At 43.8% G+C, this 21,005-nt stretch overlaps 1 pseudogene; it reads right to left on the bottom strand.

The window, feature by feature from the left end:
* Positions 1-826: 826 nt before the first annotated feature.
* On the bottom strand, positions 827-3,140 carry LOC147965489 (uncharacterized; annotated as a pseudogene).
* Between the last annotated feature and the right edge of the window lie 17,865 nt (positions 3,141-21,005).

Genomic DNA, 21,005 nt, shown 5'->3' with positions numbered 1-21,005 from the left:
AATAACTGTGTCCTACACTTAAGACTGACAGTTCAACTCTAGGGGGTAGTGGATTTCAGTTAGTGTGTGGTTTAAAGCAGACATGCAGGCAGACCGGGCATCCGGAGACGGGGTTCTAGTTGTACTCCTCGAACCTCTAAAGAAATGGAATTAACAAAGAAACAACACAAGTAACCAGAGCATCAGGAGTCCACATCATCTAAACAAAGATGGGCTATCAAATAGAAAATCTATGTAACAAGCTTGGCCATGGCTACGGCAGCCGCTAGTACTCGGCGCAGAAGTTCACATCCATCATGAAAAAGATCATCACGCTGGCCCCAACACAAGCACCCGAGAATATGAGAATGGCCATGACCTGCAAAATAACATGGACATCATTTCACTTCGAAAACACTTGCTTATCACTGGAAGCCTAGAATATATATATATATATCAACGAAAAATAGGGCTGGCAACTCCTATTACAGGTTTTGGTGGATTTATTATGTGCTAGATGAAATGAACACTCATTCCAAGAACAGAGGAAGAAATAGGGCAACAAGACCCGGCTGTGTTCCAGCCAACAAATTCAATGAACTTATGACATGCCTATGGACTAGCTGATTCATCACTCCTTTATTCATCACTCACTTCTTGTCAAGAGTGTCATATCAAACCAAAGTCCAATAGTTCTACGGACTAGTCTTGGCAATGTTTACTCGCTTAGCGACAGTGGTTTTGCTTGTCCAATCACTATAACGTAAAAAAGGAGCAAGGCAAAGGCAAATTGATGATCAGGATCATATATTTACCTTTTCTTGGTTTCATGTTTTTAGCCGTGTGCTTAATGTCCATCTCCTGCAAATGAAACAAAGGATTAATTTAAAGGCATATGAACACTTCTATACTGCAAGTTTTATATATCCCATTCTACACAAGTAGTAGAACCAAAATGTAAGCGGTTAACTCACCCTCCTTTGGTTTGAACAACCAATCTTTAGCACAAACAAGAACTTCCAGCATATCAGGGTTCAAAGAGCTTCTCTTGTCGCCTAGTATCCTCTTACCACAACTGAAGGCTGATTCAGATGCCACTGTGCTCAAAGGAATTGCAAGAAAGTCATAGGCCATAGATGCCAATATAGGAAACTTTTCGCCATGCCTCTTCCACCAACCCAAGACATCAAAGTCATCACCGACCTTCTCGGATGCTTCTTCCAAGTATGCATCAAGCTCGGATTTATGTACACGTGACCTCGGACGAGACTTGTGCTGGGCAAACTCTTCTTCCAACTTCCTTTTCCCTGCAACAGGTGATCCAATAATGGTATTGCCTTGACTAGAAGATGTCGAGTGTGCAGTGCTTGTCGCTGCAAGTAGATCATATTCCTTGACATACTTTCTCACCCATTCTAAAGCAACCTCCACTTGTTTTGTAATTTGCTCCCCGTCGGTAGACAACTTGCAATAGAAGAAATCCAAGTAATCTTCTTTCCTCCTTGGATCCAGGAATGTAGCAATGACAAGTGCATGGTTAAACTCAATGCCCTTGCTTTTTCATCAAACAAAAACAGTCCTTCGGATGGTTTTTTTTTCATGGTCAACAAAAACCTCTGTCTGCAAGCATCTTGGATTGATTGGCAAGCCTCTGCAATATGGGTCCTCAAACTGCTAGTCCCAAACTTGGTGTGAAGTTATGCTCCACAGTATTTGCACATAGCCTTGAAATCACCATCTACGAGAACCAAATCTACTTCATAATGCTCCCATACCTTGGACCTTCTAACATGTGGTATTTGACTCGTATCCTCATCCATGGAATCAGCAGTCTCCGAACCCTCTGATGTAGACATGCCTCAAATTTTATAGCACACTGCAGGGGGAAAATATGTGGAAACTTACTGTTAGAAAATGGTAGAATATAGAGCAAGAAGGTAGTGAAATAAGAGAGAACCAGACAGTTATTTTAGTTCCTCTGCCGACAGGATAAAAAGATGTTGGGTTTAGTACAACGTATGTATGCCGACATTAAAATGCTATAGAGTATAGTGTACATAAAGAAGTTCACGCCTCATATCTCAACAATCATCCCAATCTTATTATGGCAAAATAACTATGATCAATATGAATTACACAGCAAATCATCATACAATTTGCTGCTGCCATGATCAACATGATCTGGAATTGCCTTACTTCACTAGTCTAATGTGTTTGCCAAATCGATTGCACTAGACGCATGGTAGCCGAGATCTGAGGCCACAGTGCCTGCTCTACAGGTCAAATTTTGAACCAGTACTACTTGTGAAACATAGTAATTTTACTTGGTAGGTCTTGGTTATAGAAGTACAAAAATAATATTGAAGCAGCTAAAGTGTTTTAACAATGCTATATATACAGACCATTTAGGGGCTATCTATGTTTTCCTCAAAAAAAGGGGGCTACCTAAAGCTAGAAAGCCATCATTCCTACATAAGCTGTGACTGCAAAGTGTAAAAAATGGAATACTCTGGATCTGTATATCCTGCATCATGAATCCAACTAATGCCCAAGCTGTGGAATCAACCTGGTTGCTGTTATTGTTGTTGAAGACGAGGAGGGGACCAGCATGAGCACCTTGCCGGCGTTGCCGCCGGAGCACCTTGTTGCGGGAGGAGCAGGACCTGGTCAACAGGAGGAGCCGGTCAGAGAGAGAGAGAGAGAGAGAGAGAGAGAGAAGGAGGGAGAGAGAGAGGCGGGGGAGGGGGGTACCTGCCGGCGAAGGGAAGGTGGCGTGGCGGAGGAGGGGGCGGCGCCGGAGGGTGACGGCGAGGTGGCGGCGCGAGGAGGGGGTGGCGCCCGAGGGTGACGACAAGGCGGCAGTGCAAGGATGGGGCGGCGCCGGAGGGTGACGGCGAGGCAGCGGCGCAAGGAAGAGGCGGGGGAGCAGGGGCGGCGCGGGGAAGAGATAGCCAGACAGGGGCAACACCGCATCAGGGCAGCGTGTGGGCAACTGGACGTAGCGAACCAGGTTGTACCCACGGTTTGTAGCCCATAATGCATCAAATGGTTTCAGCCCATAACCAACTATACCCAAACTGGTTCCTCTCAAAACTGAAACCAAACCAAACTTAAGAAAGGCTGAGCCCAATAAGACCTAAACCAATCAAGCCCATAATAAAAACCAACCCATTTAAACCAGTTTTTCTAAAACCATTCCCAGATTTAGTCGGAACGAAGAAACAGCGTCGTCGTCGTGTTCATGAGGAGGCAACCACTATTAGAAAAAGGGCCTTTAGTCCCGGTTCATAAGGGCCTTTAGTCCCGGTTCTTGAACCGGGACTAAAGGGTCGTTACTAATGCCCTGACCCTTTTGTCCCGGTTCAAACCAGAATCGGGACTAAAGGCCCTCCACGTGGCCACTGCCTGGAGGTCCACCTTTAGTCCCGGTTGGTAACACCAATCGGTACTAAAGGAAATTTTCTGAATTTTTTTTAAAATTTTTTTGAATTTTTTTTATTTTCAAATTTCTGAATTTTTTTAACCTCTAATCTCTAATCACCCCTCATCACTGCTCAATTTAATCTCTAATCACCCCTCATCATTCCAAATCATCTAACTTCCCGGACGGTCACCCATCCTCCCACTCCCCCAGCCTCAGCACGCTTAACTTTCAGGTTCTATTCTCCCTCGTTTCCAAGTCTGCACTCGTTGTTTTCCTGACAATAGTAAGATGTTAATCCTATTAACCCTCAGGAGTTTAGCTTGAGCATGAAGTCACACATTTCACTGTTTAAGTTTGAAACTATTGTTCTAAAAAACAATAATTATTTAGTAACACTAATATTTCTTGAATAAGTAGTTTGACCATTGTTTGACCACAGTTTGACCATACTTTGACCAGATTTGACCAAAATTCAAAAAAACTGAAATAATTATTTAATAATACTAATATTCTTGAATAAGTAGTTTGACCAAAGTTTGACCAAATTTAATGAAAATTTAAAAAAACTAAAATTTGAGCATAACTTTTTTTCCTTTTGGAATTTGAGGATTCTACAAATTTGCAAACAGGCCATAGGCCGTCTCCATCGGATGTAGCTTTTCGAGTAGATGATTTTTCATATAAAAAACCTTTTAATCTGAGTTCGTATGCAAAAGTTATGCCCATTTTACAAATTCCACAGAGATTTTGTAAATAAAGTTGAAATTCATATTTGTAAATTTTCCCAACAACTAGACCACATATCAGATGGGAAACTTATTTTGTTTTATTTTTTTTGACATTTCCATCATTTTCTTTTGTTTTTTCTAAAACTGAAAAGGCGGTCCACGTGGGGGGGGGGGGAGTTTGAAAATGGGACCTTTAGTACCGGTTCTAGCCATGAACCGGTACTAATGCCTCAAAGGCCATTAGTACCGGTTGGTGGCACCAACCGGGACTAAAGGTCTAACCTTTAGTACCGGTTGGTCCCACCAACTGGACTAATGGGCATCGCACCCTTTAGTCCCGGTTCGTGGCACGAACCGGTACTAAAGGTGAACCGGGACTAATGCCTTAGCCGCACGAACCGGGATAAATGCACCCATTGGTCCCGGTTCTGGACTGAACCGGGACTAATGGGGTTACCCGGCCTGAACCAAAGCCCCCTTTTCTACTAGTGAACGGAATGCGTCGTGTTCATGGGGAGGGGTGTGGCCTACCGCAAAACGGAGGAAACAGACCTCCTGTGGTCGAAACGGGGGTCCTGTTGATTGGGAGGAGTGTGGCGTACCGCAAAACGGAGGAAATAGACCTCCTACGGTCGAAACGGGGGTCCTATTGATCGGGAGGGGTGTGGCGTACTGCAAAGCGGAGGAAACGGACCTCCTACGGTCAAAACGGGGGTCCTGTTGATCGGGAGGGGTGTGGCGTATCGCAAAACGGACGAAACGGACCTCCTACGGTCGAAACGGGGGTCTTGTTGATCGGGAGGGGTGTGGCATACCGCAAAACGGACGAAACGGACCACGTACGGTTGAAACGGGGGTCCTGTTCATTGGGAGGGGTGTGGCGTATCGCAAAACGGGACTCCACGTGATACTGTTCATCTCCACCATCGACCTCCTCCAGCCTCCACGGGCTACCGACGACCTCCTCCAACCTCCATGGGCTCCTGTTCATCCAGCCTCCACCGCGCGCTACTCCACTGGCTACTGTTCAACCACCCCTCCACCGTCTACTGTTCATCCAGCCCTCCACACCACGGGGTCCTGTTCAACCACCCCTCCACGGGCACCCCTCCACCGTCTACTGTTCATCCAGCCCTCCACACCACGTGGTCCTGTCCATCCAGAGGCAACGCCACCGCTCAATGTTCATCCAACCCCCCCCCCCCCCCCCGCAACGCTCACTGTTCATCCAATCGATCGGCTTCAGTTAGCAGCAGTAGCGAAGGAATCGCTCGATCGGGTTTAGTTAACAGCCATCGATTGATCGCTCGGGTTCAGTAACGCGTAGCCTGTAGTGCAATCGCTCGGGTTCAGTTAGAGCCCAACGCCTCGCTCGGGTTCAGTTAGACCCAACGCCTCGCACACACACGCATACGTGTACGAGAGAAACGCGCATCGCTTGGCCCCCGACCTCCCACCATAACCGGGAACTCCCAGAAATTTTCCTTCCTCTCGCTTCTAACACGGTTTTTTCCGTCATGGACGGCCCAAAGAATGTCATGCAGCTGCATCTCCGGCCCGCCCAGGACGAAAAGCCCATTTTCTGTCATGATTTTTTGTCATAGAAGTAGGAGCCCACAACATTTATGATGATACCGGGTTTTGTCACAATTATCGTCATAGAAGTGTCATATGTATGACATAAAAAAAATTCGTTCGGCCCAAAAAATTTCGTTCGGCCCAAAATGCTACGATGGAATTACTCACGCACGGCGGTGAGCATCATGAAATTGGTGATGTAGGATGGTTGATGATGATGACGGCGACGAATCCCCCTCTCCGGAGCCCCGAACAGACTCCAGATCAGCCCTCCCGAGAGGTTTTAGGGCTTGGCGGCGGCTCCGTGTCGTAAAACGCGATGATTTATTCTCTTTTATTTTTTTCTCCCCGAAAGCAAATATATATAGAGTTGGAGTTGGTGTCAGAGGAGCTCCAGGGGGCACACGAGGTAGGGGGTGCGCCCTAGGGGGAGGAAGCGCCCCCACCCTCGTGGACAGGATGTGGGCCCCCTGGTCTTCATCTTCTGCAAAGATTTTTTATTATTTCCAAATAGATGTTCCGTGGAGTTTCAGGTCATTCCGAGAACTTTTGTTTCTGCACATAAATAACATCATGGAAAGTCTGCTGAAAACAGCGTCAGTCCGGGTTAGTTCCATTCAAATCATGCAAGTTAGAGTCCAAAACAAGGGCAAAAGTGTTTGGAAAAGTAGATACGACAGAGACGTATCAACTCCCCCAAGCTTAAACCTTTGATTGTCCTCAAGCAATTCAGTTGATAAACTGAAAGAGATAAAGAAAAACTTTTACAAACTCTGTTTGCTCTTGTTGTTGTAAATATGTAAAGCCAGCATTCAAGTTTTCAGCAAAGATTATGACTAACCACATTTACAATAACTCTCAGGTCTCATGTTTACTCATATCAATAGCATAATCAACTAGTGAGCCATAATAATAAATCTCGGATGACAACACTTTCTCAAAACAATCATAATATGATATAACAAGATGGTATCTCTCTAGCCCTTTCTGAGACCGCAAAACATAAATGTAGAGCACCTTTAAAGATCAAGGACTGAATAGACATTGTAATTCATGGTAAAAGAGAACCAAGCATAGTCATACCAAATATAAATTAATAGTAATGGATGCAAATGACAGCTGTGCTCTCCAGCTAGTGCTTTTGAATAAGAAGGCGATAACTCAACATAAAAGTAAAATAGATAGGCCCTTCGCACAGGGAAGCAGGGATTCGTAGAGGTGCTAGGGCTTGGTTTTGAAATAGAGATAAATAATATTTTGAGTGGCATACTTTCATTGTCAACATAACAACCAAGAGATGGTGATATCTTCCCTGCTACACACATTATAGGCGGTTCCCAACAGAATGGTAAAGTTTATACTCCCCCTCCACCAACAAGCATCAATCCATGACTTGCTCAAAACAATGAGTGTCTCCAACTAGCAACTGTCCCAGGGGGAGTTTTGTTTGCAATTAATTTTGATTTAGTTTGTATAAAGCATCGGACTGGGCATGCCGGTGACCAGCCATTTTCTCGTGAGTGAGGAGCGGAGTCCACTCCTCTTGAGAATAACCCACCTAACATGGAAGATAAGGTCAGCCCTAGTTGATACATGAGCTATTCGAGCATATAAAATAGAATGTTTATTTGAAGGTTTAGAGTTTGGAACATACAAATTTACTTGGAACGGTAGGTAAATACCGCATATAGGAAGGTATAGTGGAATCATATGGAATAACTTTGGGGTTTAAGGTATTGGATGCACAAGCAGTATTCCTGCTTAGTACAAGTGAAGGCTAGCAAAAGATTGAGAAGCGGCCAACTAGAGAGCGACAACAGTCATTAACATGCATTAAAATTAATAAACATTGGATGCAAGCATGAGTAGGATATAATCCACCATGAACATGAATATCGTGAAGGCTATGTTGATTTGTTTCAACTACATGTGTGAACATGTGCCAAGTCAAGTCACTCAAATCATTCAAAGGAGGATACCACCCCATCATACCACATCACAACCATTCTAATAGCATGTTGGCACGCAAGGTAAACCATTATAAATAATAGCTAATCAAGCATGGCACGAGCAACTATGATCTCTAATTGTCATTGCAAACATGTTTATTCATAATAAGTTGAATCAGGAACGATGAACTCATCATATTTAGAAAAACAAGTGAGGTCGAGTTCATACCAGATTTTCTCATCTCAGTCAGTCCATCATATATCGTCATAATTGCCTTTCACTTGCACGACCGAACGAAGTGAATAATAATAAGAGTGTACGTGCATTGGACTAAGCTGGAATCTGTGAGCATTTAATAAACAGGAGAAGACAAGGCAATATGGGCTCTTGGTTAAATCAACAATAATGCATATAAGAACCACTTCAACAATTTAAGTATGGTCTTCTCCTATCGACCCCCAAAGAAAAAAATAAAACTGTTTACACGGGAAAGCTCCCAACAAGCAAAAAGAAGAACGAGAAATATTTTTGGATTTTCTTTTTAATTATTACTACTACAGCAAGAAAAGTAAACTAGCTAAAAGCTACACTAATTTCTTTTGGTTTTTCTTAAGGTTTAACAAACACACAAGAAGAACGCAAGAAAAAGAAGATAAACTAGCATGGATATTACAGTGAAAGAGTATGAGCGCCAACATCTAGCAATGAGTGTGTGTGAACATAAATGTAATGTCGGTGGGAAATACGTACTCCCCCAAGCTTAGGCTTTTGGCCTAAGTTGGTTCATTGCCAGGGATGGCCTGGCGGATACCCATACGTGTAGGTGGGGTCGTACTGAGATGCAGCGGTTATCGCCTCCTGAGCTGCAGCGTGGCGGCGAGCTGCTTCCGCCCTCCTCTCATACTCATCTGCCTCCTCTCTGGTAATAACATGTCTTCCTTTTGCCTAATAATCAAAGAAGGCAGGAGCAGGGAGAGTGATACAGACAACACGCCGTTTGTCAAAGATTAGTCGATAATGGAGAGGTGATTCATTCATCTCGACAAATTGGTGATAGACCATAGAATTGTAGTCTAGATAAGTAGGAGGCAACTCCATATCATCCTCACGAGCGTCCACATCGAGAAAATCAGCTGAGCGGGTTGCATAAATTCCTCCAAAGAAATCTCCATTAAATCTATTATGATGCAACCTACGTGCAACAATGGCTCCCAAATTATAAGTTTGGTCTCCTAACAGAGCACTCCTAAGAATACTGAGATCAGGAACACACATGTGACATGCTTCATCTTTACCATTTATGCACCTACCTATGAAATGAGCAAAATAATGTATAGCAGGAAAATGGATGCTCCCTATGGTAGCTTGTGCTATATCTCTAGATTCCCCTACGGTTATACCAGCAAGAAAGTCTCTAAATTCAGATTTACGGGGATCACTAACACTACCCCATTGTGGAAGTTTGCACGCAAAAGTAAAATCCTCTAAGTCCATGGTATAAGATTTTTCATAACGATCAAACATGACCGTTGGAGAATTGCGTGAAGATGAAAATTCAAACCTCCTCACAAATGAGCTAGTGAGATGATGGTACTGAGGGCATTTGTCTGCCTCAAAGCTCACAAAATAAGCATTACGCAAATATGCGCTAAATTCTTCCTTGATTCCTACTCGATCCATAAATTTTTCTGAAGGCCATTCACAGGGCTGCACTTGAGCGTCCCTTGATGGCTCATCGTCCGCGTCACGCATTGCAAGCCTGGGTCCTTGCTTCCTTGAAGAACCACCCTGGAACATTTTCCTAAGCATCTTCCTCTGAAAAAAAATCTGAAATTTTTAGTAACTTCAAACAAAAGTGAACCAGCTTCAATAAAATTGATAGCAACTACTCCTACAAGTGCCTAGAGACTATATCAAGCATTAGAACTACTTGGAAGCATATAAATTTGACATGCAAGCTCAAGAACATGGTCGCCTAGGCAGCACAAATTTGCAATGAATAAAGCACTAGAACAAAAACTAATTGGACCAATGGAGGAGTCACATACCAAGGAACAATCTCCCCAAGCAGTTTTGTGAGAGGTGCTTTGAGCAAGGAGATCGAAAATCGTAGCAAAGTGAGCTAGAACTTGTGCTTGAGCTGGATATTGGTGTTTGTGGGAGGAAGGAGTGTATGGGTGCAGGAATAAGTGGAGGAGGGCCACCACGGGCCCACGAGGCAGGGGGGCCCGCCCTGGGGGGTAAGGAGCGCCCTCCACCCTCGTGGTCAGGTGGTTGACCCCCCTGCTGTGTTCTCAGTTCTAGAAATCCTCAAATATTTTAGACAAAATCATATTTCATTTTCAGGGCATTTGGAGAACTTTTATTTTCGGGGTGTTTTTATATTGCATGGATAAATTAGGAAACAGACAGAAAATACTATTTTTACTTTATTTCAACTAAATAACATAAAGTAGAAAGAGGGTATAGAAGGTTGTGCCTTCTAGCTTCATCCATCTCATGCTCATCAAAAGGAATCCACTAACAAGGTTGATCAAGTCTTGTTAACAAACTCATTCCGAATAACATGGAACCGGAGAAATTTCGAATAACACTATGTTACCTCAACGGGGATATGCACATCCCCAATAATAAGAATATCATATTTCTTCTTGACAGTAGGAAGAGGAAATTCAAAACCTCCAAATATAATCGATGGAATTTTTCCAATAGAGTTGATACTATGAACTTGATGTTGTTTCCTCGTAAAGTGTACCGTATGCTCATTACCATTAACATGAAAAGTCACATTGCCTTTGTTGCAATCAATAACAGCTCCTGCAGTATTCAAAAAAGGTCTTCCAAGAATAATAGACATACTATCGTCCTCGGGAATATCAAGAATAACAAAGTCCGTTAAAATAGTAACGTTTGCAATCACAACAGGCACATCCTCACAAATACCGACAGGTATAGCGGTTGATTTATCAGCCATTTGCAAACATATTTCAGTAGGTGTCAACTTATTCAAATCAAGTCTACGATATAAAGAGAGAGGCATAACACTAACACCAGCTCCAAGATGACATAAAGCAGTTTTAACGTAGTTTCTTTTAATGGAGCATGGTATAGTGGGTACTCCAGGATCTCCAAGTTTCTTTGGTATTCCATCCTTAAAAGTATAATTAGCAAGCATGGTGGAAATCTTTAACACCCACGATGCGGCTATATCTCCCACGTGTCGAGGCTCGACTTGGAGGCATAACCGCATGGTGGTTTTGTCGCAAGAAGGGTCATCTTCACACAATCCCATGTAATGAACAAGAATGGGATAAAGAGTTGGCTTACAATCGCCACTTCACACAATACATAAATTAAACATACATCATTCAGAGTACACACAAGGTCCGACTACGGAACCAAAATAAAGTAAGACAACCCCAAATGCTAGATCCCCGATCGTCCCAACTGGGCTCCACTACTGATCATCAGGAAACGAAACATAGTAACGACCAAGGTCCTCGTCAAACTCCCACTTGAGCTCGGTTGCATCACCTGCACTGGTATCAACGGCACCTGCAACTGTTTTTGTAGAATCTGTGAGTCACGAGGACTTAGCAATCTCACACCCGCGAGATCAAGACCATTTAAGCTTATGGGTAGGATAGGGTAATGAGGTGGAGCTGCAGCAAGCACTAGCATGTATGGTGGCTAACATACGCAAATAAGAGCGAGAAGAGAAGCAACGCAACGGTCGAGAAGCTAGAAGTGATCAAGAAGTGATCCTGAAACTACTTATGCACAACCATAACACAAGAACCGTGTTCACTTCCCGGACTCCGCCGAAAAGAGACCATCAGGGCTACACACGCGGTTGATGCATTTTAATTAAGTCAAGTGTCAAGTTATCTACAACCGGACATTAAAAAATTCATGTCTGCCACATAATCGCGGGCATGGCTCTCGAAAGTTTATGCCCTGCAGGGGTGCCCCAACTTAGCCTATCACAAGCTCTCACGGTCAATGAAGGATATTCCTTCTACCGGGAAGACCCGATCAGTCTCGGAATCCTGGTTACAAGACATTTCGATAATGGTAAAACAAGACCAGCAAAACCTCCCGATGTGTTGACAATCCCGATAGGAGTCGCACGTATATCATTCTCAGGACACACTGGATAGATCAAGCTACGAGTAAAACCAGTCCTCAAGTTGCCCCGAGGTGGCCCCGCAGGCTGTCCGACTTGGACCAACACTTAGAGAAGCACTGGCCCGGGGGGTTAAAAATAAAGATGACCCTCTGGTTGGCCGACCCAAGGGAGGGTAATAGATTGTTAGGCAAATGTAAAACCAAGGTTGGGCCTTGCTGGAGGAGTTTTATTCAAAGCGAACTGTCGAGGGGTTCCCATAACACCCAACGGCATAAGGAACGCAAAATCAAGGAACATAACACCGGTATAACGGAAACTAGGTCGGCAAGAGTGGAACAAAACACCAGGCATAAGGCCGAGCCTTCCACCCTTTACCAAGCATATAGATGCATTAATTAAATATAAGAGATATTGTGATATCCCAACATAAAGATGTTCCAACATGGAGCAATCTTCAACTTCACCTGCAACTAGCAACGCTATAAGAGGGGCTGAGCAAAGCGGTAACATAGCCAAACAATGGTTTGCTAGGAAGGATGGTTAGAGGCTTGACATGGCAATATGGGAGGCATGATATAGCAAGTGGTAGGTAGCGCGGCATAGCGATAGAGCGAACAACTAGCAAGCAAAGATAGAAGTGATATCGAGGGTAATGGTCATCTTGACTGAGATCCCGCAAGGAAGAAGAACGAGTCCATGAAGAAGACAAACGGACGAAGTCGAACAAATACTCACAAACGCGACGTTATCGGAACTAACCCGAAGAAGCAACACCGGAAAGAAGCAAACAACATGGTAAACAACCATCACATAAACATGGCAAGATGCACAAACAAGTATGATGCATGTTCGGTTTAAATAGGCATGGCATGGCAAAGTGCACAAACAAAACTACAAGTTAAGTGGAGCTCAATATGCAACGAGTTGCATATTGACGGAACACCACATCAAATTATTTAGTTCTCTCTCGTTTATGTACCCAACAATATTAAATGTTATTAAACATGGAGAGGGGTGAAGCATATGAAAACTACCTATCTAGGCAAGTTTAAATGAGGTCGGAACAACAAACAACAATTCCGGAAAATCCTCATATGCATATTTCGAATTTGCTACTGTTCTGCCTAAAACCATATTTTATTGTTGTTAAACAGGAAAATAAAGTGCAACAAGTTAATCTATGCATTTTTATACCCCATTTACATATAAATTTTATTAAATTTGGAGCTACTGTTATTTAGTTATGAAATAAATCATTTTAACATGGCATTATGCAAAATAAATGTAAACAGCATGTTTAAACATTTTAAACATGGATGAAAGTGGTATATTATGAAACTAGGAAAAATTCTAAGCAAGTTACATATATGAAGTTTTTACATATGCTGCATAGATCATGATTTATTATATGCATGAAGCTCGGGGTCCAAACTGTAAAACTGCACTTTCTGGTTAATTAGCAAATTCACAGATCTGAAAAAAATGTACGCGGGCTGAATCTGGCTGGCCCGATAGTGTACAGGAGAGAGGCTGGAGGGGGCTGCTCACCATGGGCCATGGGCCTGCTGGTGGAGCGGCTCAGCTGGGCTGCAGAAGAGGGCGCCTTGGGCCAGCGGGGCTGGGCCTTGGCGCTTGTCCACGCTGGCACCAGATCGGGTCAACTACGGGTGACGCTCGTCCTATCGCTCGAAGAGTAATGCTATACGTACAAACGAGTTACAAGGTTTTACAAAGAGGGTTAATTTGATGGTCAATATGTGGGGAGGCGGCCCACCCCCCTGAAAATCAGGGGGGCAATTTTGTGATTGGTTAGTAGATGGAAAAAAAATTCTAGTCAGCGTGTAATTGCGTGTAACTCTTTGTATGTTTAGCATTATTGCCGCTCAAAATAGAGTAAGGCAGCAGGCGCGGGACTTGGCGGGACGACGGAGCCACGGGAACGGGAGGAGATCGCCGGATCCGAGGCCAGGGAGGTGATGGAGCTCCATTCAGAGGTAGCGCGCAGCAGATCAGGCAGAGACGAGGCAGGGTCCTAGTTCAGAGAGAGAGATGTGAGAGGAGGGACTAGAAAGCAGGGGAGGGGAAGGAAGGAGCGACGCGGGGATCATCTGTTGGTCGGCTGGACGGTGAGGCAAGGAGAGGCATCACGGAATCTTGGCACGGCGGTGCTCATCGCAGCAGAGGGCGACAGCGGCGAGGCAGAGGAGCGGACGAAGCTCTTGCAGGGTGGGCATCCATGGCGTCCTGGTGACATCTTGCAGCGGTGCGGCGCGAGGTTCAGACGGGGGATGGTGCCGGAGGCACGAGGAATCGGCATAGTGGTTGCAAGGGAGGTGCGGGACTTGCTGCGGCTGACGAAGAAGCAAGGCGGCAACGGTGCGGGATGGCGAGGTTGGAGGCGAGGCTCCAGGAACGGCGGAGCTTGCCAGCGACGGCGACGGCACAAGCGGTGGCGGCCATGGGGGCTCGGTTCCCTGTTGCAACATAGAGAGAGCACTGAGAAGGAGAGAAGAGAGAAACGGGAGAGGAAGGAAGGGAAGGTAGGGGCGGCGCGAGGCAGTTCCTACTAGAGTTCGATGTCGAGGTTTGCCGGGGCGGATGGCGCTCCAGAGGCTGGCGCAGGGCGGTGCTGCTTCCGATCCATCCTGGATCGAGGCACGGGAGGAGGGAACGAGGCACTCGGGCCTTGCGGGGTGGCTGGTGCTGAAATCAACGGAGGAAGAGAGTGGCGATGGCGTGGGAATTTGGAGAAGGTGGAGGCTTGGCTGCACTGGGATCCCGAGGAAGATCTTGGAGTGGCGGCGGCGGGGAGGGACAAACGTCCCAGGTTTTAGGGTTAGGCTAAATTAGGTAGGTGGTGGTCTTATATATAGCAAGTGGACTAGGGCAGGATAAATTTGGATCCTCCGATCGAAATCGAGCAGTTGTGAATAAATGGCTTCGAGGAGTCCAACAAAGAACCAAGGATATTTTAGGGATGATTGGGGATGATCCGGACCCATTGGTCATGACTGCCCGGGTCGGGTTCGGAGAAGTTTTGGACGCGCACGCGAGGGGTTTGACGAAAGGCCAATGAAGACAAAGCAGTTAGAGAGAGGGTGATGAAGGCAAAGGAAGAAACGGCCACGACGAACGAATGCATGTTTTAAAACATGACGAGAACGGAGTGACGATGCAATGCGAATGATGCGTGATGAATGCAACAAACAAATAAAACACACGGTGACAACGAAGAACATGGAAGGTGTCTGCAGCGTCGGTCATGGTGTGTTACAACACTCCACCACTACAAGAGGATCTCGTCGCGAGATCTAATGATGGCACCGGAGAAAAGCGGAAGAGGAAGAGAAGAGGTAAAATAGAGTTGCTTCTTCGACAAACGAGTGAAGCCAATCAACCTTGAGAGGTTAAACAATTTAAAGAAGAATACAATGGAGATGAACAAGATTGCGAAGACTCCTTTAGATAAGAGGAACATGGGATACGACGAGAACCAAGAGGTTAAGTGACAAGATAGATATCTAAACCACTCCGGTTAAAACAAGATAGGGAAGGAATAAGAATGATATAATTTGGGCAGCACTCCGACTGTAAATGGAATGAATTTGAACATGATCTTGACAAGATGAGAGGATACTTGATGAAAGATGAGAGGATACTTGATGAAATCAACAACACATTGTCTCTGAAACTATTGAAAGAATGGCACAAGGGGTAAGAAAGATTCAGACAGCACTCCGGTTGAGGAAGGAGGCAAAACTTGATAAGATGAGAGAATTCAAATGAAAACACGACACTCCGGCTAAACGGATAAGCAAGGGAAAGAACATGATCTTGACAAAACAAGATGATGGGTCAAAGAGAGCAACATCACCATGCCTCTGGTAGAAATGAAAGAATGCAATGAAAAGAACGGAGAAGAAAACAACATGTTCTACCTCAAATGAATTTGATATAGCATCCTTAAAAAGAAGGATAGAACGGACTTGTTGAAAAATCAACAAAGAAAGGATATGATCTTCATGGGCTTATGGGGACATCTCAAAACTTGAGGTGAAATTTTGCCACTAACAAAAACAATTGCTTGCTTGAGATCAACGAAGAGATGAAAACTTAATTCGCTGAGAGAATAGGAGAAAAACTTGGATCATTGATAGACACCACAATTAGCAACATTCCTTCAAGAAGGCTTTAAATGAGATCTATACCAAGATAACATCAACGAAGAAATTGTTGGGTTGAAAAGATACCATGAACGAAGAAAATATGATGGGTTTAAATATCTCATTCTTGATAACTTGTGAATAATGAAACATCAAAAGAAATTGTCAAGAATAACATATCACCATCTCAAAATAAGCTAGAAAGAATTGCACTTCAAAATGCAAGATGAAGAATGCTTGAACTCCTCAAAACAAAACATGTGTTAAGCACCCTGTTTATTTTAGAGTATAGCTTGACGGATCTTGACTCCGAGAGAAATCTTGAAGAACAATTGAAGAATGAAAGGAATCCTTGACGAAGCACCATGTAGAGCCTCCATGAAGAACTCTGGTAATAGAAGGATGATAAAAAGAAAGGGAAGTTGAGAACACAAGGTGTAGCCTTGCAATGATTTAGATGGAGCTTCGCGACGAAATAATGCGGAAAACTTGGAACTCCGGCAGAAGAAATTAATCACTTGGATGAAACAAGAACAAGAATTATGTTATGCTTATCCTTCACCAATTTAGATTGATGACAAGCAATGGATTTGGCATAATACTTATTCTTCTTGAAAAGATTGAAGAGATATGGCCAAACTTGAGAAAAGTCTGCAACGAACCACCGGTAGGATTGAAACAACGAACAAATTAAATATGGGAATATAGGACGAGGAATCTTGAACAAACCACCGTAAGAATTGAAAATGAAAGTGGCAAAAGCACAATAAACCGGGAAAAATTGGAAAATGAATGAAGATACTTGAGGGGATTTAGATACCTGTGAACGAAAAGATCACGAGCTCATTAGAGAATACTTGAATGATGCACCGGTAAGATTTGGAGAACGAGAGCTGAAAGCATGAATGAATAATTCTGAGATGATGGGCTCCGGAGAATCAAACTGAAAAGACTCCTGAAATGCTCCGGATGGGTGAAAAGAATTCTCGCAATCGAAAACAATTATGAGAGGATGGCATGAAGCTAGAACCATGAATCTTCAAGAGAACAGACCAAGATTCAAGAGCAATTCTTCTTCGGTCTTCACATATGTGAGAATGATGATGAGAACCACCCTAACAATTGTTGAGATACTCTGGGATGAAAAATATGAAGGTTGAACCAACGATGAAAAGAATTTGAAAACGAACTTGGAGGATACATTTGACTGATGAGAAATCATTCTTATGTCAAACTTTGAAAGAATTTGGGAATCGCTCCGGATAAATTAGAAGAGTCAGGTAAGATCCTAGAAAAGACCTATGGGTTAGGGCCCACTCAAAAGAAACACCGTTGAACGATTACTTGAAAAACGAGAGATTGCACCGGTTGAATTAAATGGCTTGAATGAGATAGCATCCTCAAAAGAACTTGAGTGAATTGAGAATGGAAACTTGAATCTTCTGAGATATCTTCATCACTCTGGAACAATTGAATAGTGAGAAGTGGATGATTAAGAGGTGCACTGGTACGAGAAAAACATTTGAAACAAGGAAAAGATATGATCGACAAAGCTTTAATTTAATCCACTGGAGAAGAAAGAGAATGAAGAATGATGCACTTGAAGCTCCGTTAGTATCTTCCCGAGAATCACCGGATAAGAACATTGGCGGAAAAGAATGGAGAGACTTCCCATCAATAAAAGGATACTTGATTAAGAAATTTGAGTCCTTGTAGAAAAGGGTAGGAGGGAGGGAAAACAAAGGCAACTTGGGACGAATGAAACAAACATCATTGAGAAAAAACTTAGAATTGATCTTGCGAATGTTGGAATGATCGGATTTACTTCGAGAGAAGCACACCGGTTGGAAAGGATTGAAAAGACAACCTTGATGAACAAGAAGGATTATCATCCACATAGAAATATGAGAACACCGCTTAGAATAAGGTATGGAATCAACACTTGGCATTGAAGCAACTCGAATACCACAAATTAAAACAAAAACAAAGGATTTGGCTTGCAGAATCAGCCGGAAACAAACATATGATAGATCCCATATCGTATCATGTGTGTGTTGGAAAGATATCCTACGAGATACTTGAATTCCCACTTATAAACTCCCAAAAATTTCTGGTTATGCAATCTGGTGTTGGGGATACAGGGGCACAATATATCTCACCCAAACTAACAATACCTAGATCCAGCTGTAGCCATCTGACATAACCAGGTAAACTCCAGAAATCGTGTACCTCAACCTTCGAAAAGCATCCGTTATACGAGTTATGGAAATACTCCCAAACTCCCACCCCAGTACTGGGTGGCGTCGAGGTGATCTCACCAACAAAATGCATAAAAGAGATTTTCGATGTCAGCGAAACTCAGGTATTCCAGAACTACAATGATAAAATTGTGACGACAACACCTCGGAGCTCAACACCCCGGGACACTGCCACAACCCCTAAATGTCATGAGGCACCAAGAACAATGTTCTTGTCACAAGACTCTCAGAACGATTCCAAGATACCCGCGTGATCCTAAAAGAAAATCTGTGAAATTTGAGGAGAGAAAAGTCAAAAACTTCTACGTCAGAAGGCCTCACCAAAGCGACGAAGGGACTGAGGAGAAAAAAGAATCCTACTCTCCGATATATATAATCCTAAGACTCAAAACATTTTGTTCTAGACTCAACAACGTCAGCGATTTGATCAAGCAGGGGGCTCCTAAGTCGGGGATGGCTCTGATTACCAACTTGTAACGCCCACGATGCGGCTATATCTCCCATGTGTCGAGGCACGACTTGGAGGCATAACCGCATGGTGGTTTTGTCGCAAGAAGGGTCATGAAAGTGCGTTATATCGACTAGAGGGGGGGTGAATAGGCGATTTTTATGAAAGTCTTCAAAACATGGGAGTTATGAAGACAAACAGCGAAGATTATGCCTATTACTATGCAGTGGAAGTTAGATTACACTAGCCCAGCCATGGTCATGTATTCAATAGAGTGAAAGCACAGTGACAAACAGCTTCAGTGTAATAAGGATCAAGTAGGAAGAAGTTATGAAGCCAAACAGATGATGCATTCACGTTGTGAAGACAAATGATAAAGCAAGCACGCAATGACTTCACAATGAGTAACAGCAAGAGAAGGAAGTGAAGATGAAACCAGTGACTCGTTGAAGACAATGATATGTTGGACCAGTTCCAGTTGCTGTGACAAATGTACGTCTGGTTGGAGCGGCTAGGTATTTAAACCTTAGGACACACAGTCCCGGACACCCAGTCCTGAACACACAGTTCAGGACACCAAGTCCTCACCGTAATCTCCTTGAGCTAAGGTCACTTAGTCCTCGCCCAATCACTCTGGTAAGTCTTCAAGGTAGACTCCCAAACCTTCACAGACTTCGTTCACTGGCAATCCACAATGTCTCTTGGATGCTCTGAACGTGACGCCTAACCGTCTGGAGGATTCACAGTCCTCAAGTGTAATAAGTCTTCAGATCACACAGACAAGAAGACTTAAGTGATGCCCAATTTACTCTGGCTCTGGGTGGTTAGGGCTTTTCTCCTCACTAGGAATTTTCTCTCAAAGGCTTCAAGGTGGGTTGCTCTCAAACGACAAAATCCGTGCACTGAAATCTGAGCAGCCAACCGTTTATGGTTGTGGGGGTGGGCTATTTATAGCCACTTGGCAACCCGACCTGATTTGTCCGAAATGACCCTGGGTCACTAAGGAACTGACATGTGTCTCAACGGTCAGATTTCGAACTCTCATGGCAACTTCACTTGGGCTACAAGCAAAGCTGACTTGTCCGGCTCTGGACAAGATTTGCTCTCATTGTCTTCACTCGAAGACATAGGTTTTTGATTTAGGCATCACTTAAGTCATTCTGACTTGTTCTCCTGGACCCCACTTAACAGTACGGTGGTTTCTATGACTCAACAAAAATAAAAAGAACTACAAAAGATCTAAGTCTTCGAGTTCCATAGGCTTCATACCGTGTCTTCTGTTGTCATAGTCTTCAATATGAATATCTTCATATACCACCTTTGACTTCATTGTCTTCATTCATTTTTAGGGGTCATCTCTGGTAGTAAACCGAATCAATGAGGGACTTCTACCTGTGTTTTCCTGCAATTCTCACAAACACATTAGTCCCTCAACTAGGTTTGTCGTCAATACTCCAAAACCAACTAGGGGTGGCACTAGATGCACTTACAATCTCCCCCTTTTTGGTGATTGATGACAAACTAGTTGAAGTTTTCAACGGGGAATATAAAGTGTGAAGTCTGTAAAGGAATTGTCATCATAAGTTGCAAGTGCTCCCCCTGAAGATGTGCATATAAGTTAATTTTCTTTTGGAATGCAAATGCACATGGCAGGTTGTACTTGTGGAGATCAGCTTCAGCTTATGATGACAATCCACTATGCATGTGAAAGTATATGAAGATAATGACATGCATAATGGAAAATGGACGTCTGCAGAATGAGATGAGTGCAGAATTTATCGTCGCACATGCGGAATTTATCTTCGCAAAAGGAGTGGTAAAACAAGTAGCAGACGACCATCGAGTTTTAGTGTTTACAACTCAAAAGAACCAAATGAAGCAAAACAAGAGTTGCAAACACGAAGCAAGTATAACAAAACAAGGCACCCGCCCATATTGACCCGTTTGAAGACTATAAACATCATATGCTTCTCCCCCTTTTGTCAGGAATGACCAAAAAGGTTTGAAGACATAGAGTTTTCTACGCGTTCCCAGGCGCAGCAGGGTCGGTGGAGTTGTTTGGCGGTGCAGAGCTTTGAGGTGCAAAAGTGGGTGGTGGTGAAGTAGCATCATCATCGTCATCAATGATCCTCGAAGTGACGGTGGCAGCAGATGAGGAATACTCAGAGTCTTCAAGTGACGGTGTATTGCGCATCACAGCCCTCCTAGGAGGTGTGGTGTCAAATTTGAAGCGCTCTGTGAAGCCATCCTCTTCAAGTTCAGCTTCAGTGCAGATCATTGAGAGCCCTTTCCACGTATGACGGCAAGTCTCATGTGTAACGAAGGCATTCTTGGTGGCCAGGTTTCAA

Source organism: Triticum urartu, chromosome 6A (assembly GCF_056163025.1).
Source record: "Triticum urartu cultivar PI428250 chromosome 6A, HENAU_Tu73, whole genome shotgun sequence".
In the NCBI taxonomy this organism is placed as follows: domain Eukaryota; kingdom Viridiplantae; phylum Streptophyta; class Magnoliopsida; order Poales; family Poaceae; genus Triticum; species Triticum urartu.
This window is presented reverse-complemented; position numbering and strand designations above follow the sequence as displayed.